This window comes from Meleagris gallopavo, chromosome 2, assembly GCF_000146605.3.
Source record: "Meleagris gallopavo isolate NT-WF06-2002-E0010 breed Aviagen turkey brand Nicholas breeding stock chromosome 2, Turkey_5.1, whole genome shotgun sequence".
NCBI classification, from domain to species: domain Eukaryota; kingdom Metazoa; phylum Chordata; class Aves; order Galliformes; family Phasianidae; genus Meleagris; species Meleagris gallopavo.
The window spans coordinates 55,735,824-55,744,000 of record NC_015012.2 but is presented as its reverse complement, the minus strand read 5'-3'; positions in this window follow the sequence as shown (position 1 = coordinate 55,744,000).

Sequence of the window (8,177 nt, the reverse complement as noted above, 5' to 3'; positions counted from 1 at the left end):
AACAGAAGAGACATCATCTTGGGATTTAGATGGCTGTACTGGCTCTACATATTAGTAATAAGGAAGAAATGTCCTGGAGAGAAACACAAATCTGCCTGCCTTTGTAAGGCAAGGTTTTCTCAGTGACTTACTCAAGAGGGCTGTTTTTTAAGGTACATATTGAACTGGGTTACTGGATACTGGTCTGATATGAGAACTAACATTTTTCTTTTTAATTTTTATGAAATCAGCCTCATGGTAATATCTCTTCTGTTTTCACCATCATGCCTGGCGCAGAAACATAAAATCATAGAATCATTAAGGTTGGAAAAGACCACTAAGACCATCTAGTCCAACCACCAACTCATTCCCATTACATCCACTAGCCATGTCCCTCTGTGCCACATCTACACGTTCCTTGAACACCTTCTGGAATGGTGACTACTCCACCTCCTTGAGCAGGCTGTTCCAGTGCCTCATCATTCTTTCTGAGAAGAAATTATTCCTAATATCCAACCTGAAATTCCACTGGTGCAACTTAAGGCCAGCATCTACAAGCCCTGACCACTGTTTGACTTCGCTTACTGACATATTTTTTTATAAGCTGAGCTTTAAGTATCAGCTGCTGCATTTCAGCACTCTAGTCCTGGCTCTGGGCTTTAGTGACAGTCTTGCTGTCTCGCCGGCCATAGGAGGCTTTTCCCAACCCCATGAATGCAGAGCCCCATAGAGAAAAGTCTGTAGCACCTTCAGTGTAAGCACTCCCACAGATATTGCAACCACAATATCTGTGAATGCCTGAGTGTTGCCCAGCTGCTGTGGCCTAATGCACCATGTACAAATTCCTTTGATTTCCCCTATTAGCTCTGCCAGTAAATGCTGGTTCTCCTGATTCCCAGTACATGGTTTTGGAAAGCCTGCCCTTGTCTCTACAGTTTAACAGGCCAAGGAATGACACAAGGCCAAATGTAGACCACATGCTTCTTCAGCAGCCCCCTGGCAGTGTAAGGATAACCCATGCTAATGAAAGAATGGTCTGGTGTCCTATAGAAAAGTACTGGTTAGAGAGTTTTTGCATTAAATATTTAAATAAATATTCCTTGTTAAATAATACTGAGGTGCTAAAATACTAAGTTGGATTTTCCTTCTTTATGAATGCCTTTAACAGGCAACAAGTTGTTTTGTCTTCAAGAGTCACTCACGGCTGGCAAATCAGGGCGGAAGGCTTTTTAGAGACGTTTCACAGGAATCCCTGCTGCTGATGTACAAATTTGTCCTGTCCCACATGTGACAGGTATGATCAAGGAGAAATGTGTCATAGGTTGTTTGTAAGGAGAAAAGCACAAATTAATCCTCATATTTCCAATCTCTGAGTGGATCATGGCAGGCGGATAAAATATTTGAATAGCCACTCACAAGCTGCTCATAGTGGGCTTGAAAAACTTCCTTCATGACATTAGTCCAAAGCTAAGGCAAACAGTCACAGCAAAAACAGCTGTGTTGCCATGACCCACAGCTTTTAAAAGAACAAAACAATTAGTATAGTTGTTTATAGCTACTTTTGAAGAGTCTAAGTCATACATGGCAGTTTTTCCTTTGTGTTATTAATAAACTAAGTATCACTTAAAATAATTGTGTTAAGAGCAAAGACACATGAAATATATGGCTGTAGCAATGCTGTCTTGAAAAAATACGGGAGTTTTTGTTTTATGTGTATTTTATTACACATTTCTTGTTAATAAAGGGATCTAACGGCATTTGATAAGAGGACATGGATTGCCACTGACATTTTGAAACTCTCCACCAATTAAGTGTGAGCATAACTCACTTGTGACAGTGACTGTGGCACTGCCTCTGCTGACTCTGCTGGGAGCAAAGGGAGGCTAGCAGAGCTGCACCTCTGACCCCCCCAACCAGGGCTTACGTGTCCAGCATGATATGGATGAGGAGCCTCAGGCAGGGAGAGTGGTGGTGATGCTGCTGTGCTCAAGAGGTCACATCCATGTACCCTGCCTAGCTGCCCTCACCCAATGAATCTTTTCTGCTGAGTAGGAACTTATGTCTTTGTGGTGTGGGTTAGTTAGACCTGCTACACTGGCTGGAGTGCTTATCTAAATGAAGACTGTTATGTTTTCCATCATGCTTCATCTGAAGATCTCAGCAAAATCATGTTATTCTGGAGGTCTAATAATGTGTATGAATATCTGAAAGCTGTAATATCATACTTCAACCAAGGCTTTGTGACAGGAATGCAGATTCAAAACTTAAGAATGGTGTGAGCAGAGCTGTGACCTTCACTTGCTGCCTGAGACACCATGACAGAATGGACATGGAAGTGAGGTGCAAGAGATCAGAACTTGCTCTTTTCCACCAGCAAAAAAAGCAAGGAATTATTGACGCTGGAACCAGAGCACTGCTCTCATGCACCACATGTTACTGAGAAGGGAAGTGAGCAACACCAGGTCTCTGGCTGATGGAAAACACTCTTTTAAACTGTTTGTGCTCGTTGGCTGAGGGAAGAAGAGGCTGAAGCACCTTCTACCTTGTCCCTGTAACAAAACAGTGGACCTCACTTTGGTTGGAGATGGAACTACTCCTGTGGAAGAGCACCAACTATTTTCCGAGCAAAGGCTTTTGATCACTTTTGCATTTCTTCACTGGGCAACAGCTACAGATACCATGTTCAATCAACAAAGGAAAAATGTGCCACATTTCTGCTGCTTGGAAGCCAACAGGGCAGAGATATTCACTCAAAAAATCTGTCACAGATGTTATAGATTGCTAAACTAGGGACTTGGCTATGAAGTCCATTTTTCAGCTCATGGAAATAATTTAACCACATTAGTCTAACACTACCCCGCCTGCCTCTCCCCTCTGCTGGATAGGGGCATAAGGAGGATATAGCCCTCAACAGGGGTGTAACGGGTTTTAATTATTGACCCTGTCAGACTCCTGGTTGATTGTGAACATAACATTTGAACACGTATCCAAATCCAAATACTGCTCTGCTCAGGCCACATCTGCTCATGGAAGCGGTGGTGACAGCAACAACAGACCCTGCTCTTCTCAGTGCTACTCTGGGAGCTGACAATGCTTGTCTGTGACCCAGTAGGCCTTGGATGAGAGATGTGGAGTAATTGCTGGAAACACTGTTCATCCTTAATCTACACTGACTTTGCATAAGGCAGCTTTGTAATTGCCTTAGCCCTCATTGCACGTGGTTTCAATGGCAAGGGGCATTCTCTTGTGCTGGTGTGTTCTTAACTCGGTCTGTCTGCCATTCATTCGACTCTTCTGCAAGCAAGATGCAGCATGAAAACAGACTACGGTTGAAAGGAGAAGAGATTTTCCGATTCTATGTCTCTGTCCCTGCTTTTGTCTGTGGCTATCACACAAGGATTGGATTACAGCAGTGCAAGGGAGGCTGTGGGAACATCTCCATCCATTGACAGCAGAAACAGAGAGGCCCCAGGCTTGGGTTGCAGCAGCAAAGTAGGGCAGTACAGGAGACGTCTGCCTTTATAAGCCCATGCGGGCTCTGTGGTAGCTTTCTACATGGCACATAGTTGCTCTCAGCCTCCCTGATTTCACGGCACTACTGTACACCACCTTTTTCTCCTAAATCTGTTTTCCTGCATATTACTTTCATGGGTGTCATGACTTAAAATGGCTCTCAGTTTGCCAGTGTCTGTGTTACAATATATTAAAAACACCTGATTTTCAAGGAGAAGATGCTTGAAACCCTCTCTAAATCAGCTCTTCTTCATTTCTCCCCATACAACTCAAAATGAATATCCTCAGCTAATGCAAAGCTCTTGCTCAGCAACAGTCAGGTGTTCCCTCAGTCCTTCTACAAAGCCTATAGATACCATGCAAAAGTCAGCAACATTTTGAAATTCAAAAGCATGTGCTGTCTTCTATGTAGAAAGAAGACCAATGCTTGTGTGGTGTTCTTTAATATTTCAGGAGTAAACTGGAAAGTTACCTACTGTGATTTTGATGCTACAAGATACTGCTGGTAGGGGGTATCACATGGTTCAGGAACAGCTTACTAATACTGGGATAATGAACAAGAGGAAATCTCATTACCTATGTTTCAGACACAGCAAAAAGTAGCTGAAATCTGCAATACTCCTTTCAGTAAGCTCTGTTTTGCTGTATTGATTTTCACCTCTGGGCAACATGAAGTACTGATTTTCAGTAGATCGTTCATACATGACATATGTATATATCTATAATAATAAAAGTTTGGCTGAGTATAGCATTTTCCTCATTGCTATAATATCTGAATATCTGAATATCTGAATACCTTCTTTCTTGATATATTTATCCTCAAAATCACCCTGGAAGTCAGATATTTATATGTAGACGAAAAGAGGAAAATAAAATTAAACTAAAAGAGAAAACAGGTGTTATATAATGTTAGTTGAACATGACACCTTCATGCTTTTCTGGTTATTCCAATCATTAAAATGATCTTTTTCTGTAAATAAAATACGTATATTCTAAACAAAGGTGTTGTAGAGATGATTATTTTGATGACTGAGAAGCAGTATGTTTTAATTACCAAGAAGCAGTACTCCTTTGTGACTCTGCATATATACATATGTATATTCACAAAAATCTGTGAAAACAGAGAAAACTCGGATACACTTTTCCTAATGTATCTCCAAATGATTTTACTTTCCTTCCTCCCATCTGCTTTCTTTCTCATTTGCTGTGACTCTCCAGGCTGGTGGGAACTTCTAACAGTTTCTGGGATCTTGATCCACAGCTGAGCCAGAGAGATGGAGAGGTGCCATAATGATTTTCAAAGGGCTGGCTGATAAGAACAGATTGGTGACAGACAGAGATGTTAAATTTGTGCAGCAGAAAGATCCCAAAGCTTTTCAAAAAGTTTTTTCCAGGGTTTCTGTTGCTATGTCAGTAGTAAGTAAAAAGAAGAGAGAACATTAGCCTGGAAAAAGAATATACTGCATACTTCTAGGAGCATTTCAACAGTGTAACCAACGAGAACTTCAATATGGTCACAGTACCAAAAGTATATCTTCTGTATCTGTAATGACCATGAAGGCAAAATAGAATACCTAAGTCCAAGGGATGGCATGATGTCCACTAATGGAGAAAAAACAGAAAGTCCTTCAATATGATGCAGCCTTGGTGCTTCCTCTTGCTGGGTAAATAGTGCTAGAGTGTGGCCAATTTATAAAGGGACATAACTGCAAGAATCCAAAAGATTTTATATTTCTATGTTTAAAATACCATTTATTCATTTGTTTTATATGGTAATCATCTGGGAAAAACAAACAAACAAACAAAACCAAAAAACCCACTCCAGTACTACAGAAATAAATAGAACTCAGAAATACGCTGTGATTTTATTAGTTTTCCTGTGATGCACCCAATTAGTTTTCCTATTGGTCTGCACACTAGCTATCTTGACAGCACTGAACTGCCCCAATTACTTCTTCTCCAGTGTATGGACTTCATACCATCTCTCCTGTGGCTTCTTCACCATCCGTACCACATCAATCTACTCTAAGAAAGACCTTCAATTGCATAACTATGGCCCAGAAAGAAATATATTTTTTCTCAACTTCAAATTTCCCTTCCCATTCTGCATTCTAGGATTACTCTAAGAAGGAAAAGAGGAGGAGAGGAGAGGAGAGGAGAGGAGAGGAGAGGAGAGGAGAGGAGAGGAACAGTTACATAACAGTAACTGTATACATGTTAGCAAGGGGAATTTCTTGCAGTAAGCTTTAGTGTATTGAAAGGAAAGGGAAAAAAGAAAAAGAAAAAACCTGTGGTGTAGTGCTCATAGGAAGACTATGTCCAAGAGTGACATTCTTGAGGCTAATCTTCCCATATGTCCTCCCTAACAAGCACGGTAAGAAATAATTGCAACCATTCCTGCTCCAGTCGTATATGCTGGTAAAAATTATTTCACTAAAAAAGCACTTTTTTGTACAAGTCCCTAAGTGCCTGCACAAGACTGCAAGGCAGAACTCGACTTGGCTATCCATATTCTTGCTCTTGAGAGCATGGCATTCAAGAACAGAGTGGGTTGCACTTTCTAGTATAGCAAGTAAAGGTGACTCTCACTGTTACTGTAAATTAACTTGTCAACACTAGCCAGAGAACTGAAGCCAATAAAAATAAAGGGCCTGCTAGTGAAGAGCTGTTGACACAGCATTTCAAAAAGACAAGTTCAACACTTGGGGCTACAAGGGCACCAAATGGTTTAGTTTTGTTTTTGTCCAAATCTGCCTGGAAAATGCAGAAAAACAGCAAACTTTTAGCATCATTTCCAGCCTGCTAGTATGTAAGGAGGGGCAGGATCAGCTTGAGGATTTTCAGCCCTAGAGGCCACCTGAGCTTTTGTACTTAGCTTGCATACCTATATCACATGCAAAAACCAGAATACAGGAGGTTTCTATATCACCTGATGCCATGATGCTTCTTACAGTAGGCACCATCTTTTAGATCTGATAATGGAAAATCACTGCAGTGTTGTGAAAATTCACATGCTCTGCAGGAAGGACTCACATATTTCTATGTGGAGTGCACTGATCTCTTCCCTTTCTTTTAAAAGATCCTCGTGCTTGCTTCCCACTCCAAAGATTTCTTCATCCTGGCTGTGGGATCAGAAGTGCAGGTGGATGGGAAGGTGGAAGAGTACAAGCACTTCTTTTCAGAGTGGTTTTTGACTATCCACTGTCTTCAAAGCTGTTTGTATTCCAGCCACTTGCAGTGCTGGCTGCTATGAAGTGATTTTATAAGTATTGTTTCCAGTACTCAGGAACAGTTCCTGCTGTGCTGCTCACCATCTTCAATTAAACCAGTACATGCAGAGCTTGTCCTGATGGCTGGATCAGGGCAGTCCCTTAACCAAAGGAAGCAGGCACAAAGGACAACGGGGCCTGTAAGCACGCTGTGTGGCAGGGTGTGGGAGGGAAAAGAGTCATCCTCTCTGCCCACCGGCTGGGACAGAAGTTGCCTGTGGAGTGGCTGGGATTCGATTCAGTCATTCTTGCTCTTCTGATGCTTCCCTGTGTTGTCCTGGCACGTGGCCGCACAGTTAGAGTACTGATGTGCAGGAGTTGTAGCCTCAGCTAGACATGAATAGCAGCATCAGATGAGCCAAGAAGCCTTACATGAAGGCATGGTGGTCCTCCTATTCTCCCAGCTGGTCTCTGCCTGGGCTGTGAGGCCTCAGGGAAGGCCTGACTGTCCCTGTGTTCATGCAATGCCAGCCACACCTGGGCTCCAGCGCCGCACAGCTCCTGTGTGGTAGCCTCAGAAGATAAGCAGATATATGGTCTGCATACCATTTCCCCTCTTTATCTTACAACAATAACTGCTGCCAAGATCAACCCCATCACTCCACACTATTGTCCTCACCAGATAACCTTTCTTAGGGTAAGAAGGTGACCTCCTGCTTTGTGGTGCCTGCAGCTTCCTCCACTGGATTTTGGGAGTCTCTCAGTTACAGGCAGGAGCACTTACTGGTCCACAGGTCAGAAAATTCTTTAAGTTTGATTTTACCGAGTAAGTAAGATTTTACAAACATGTAGTCGCAAAGGAGTTGTCTAGTACTCCCATCAAGCTGTAAGTCAATGAGATGTTATCCGTCCTGGACAGAAATACAATATTACGATTCCTACATCAAATAACCTGCTATGTAGATAAATCTTCAAATGAGCCCTTACTTATGCTAATGTGCAGTTATACTCAATGTTTGACTCAGAGTGATTTTTACTGATTTTTTTCTGACCTGAGATTTAACTGTGGATTCCTTTAACAAAAAGGAGTTTGGAAATTAAACACAGAATTTAGAAAGTGACTTTAATAACCTTGAGAAGGTGGTGTGCCCTGATCCTGTATCCTTAGCCAAAAGGTTAATTTGTTACACTATTTATCCAGGAGACACAAATTCAACCCTCTTCCCAAGCTCTCTGCTGCAAAGAACACACTTGAGACTGTTGCAATGCTCCGAACAAGTTATTTGGCTCTCCCACTATGTCTAACTGAAGTTCCATACTAATATATAGAAAGTAATTAAAGTCATTAAATACCCACTCAGACAAATGCTGTAGCCACCAAAATATAGGGATAGATGCAGAGAAGGGACATGCAAGTCATCTCTTTCTTCTCTGCCTTGTGAAAGCCACTAAATCACCTCATGACTTAAGACTTCC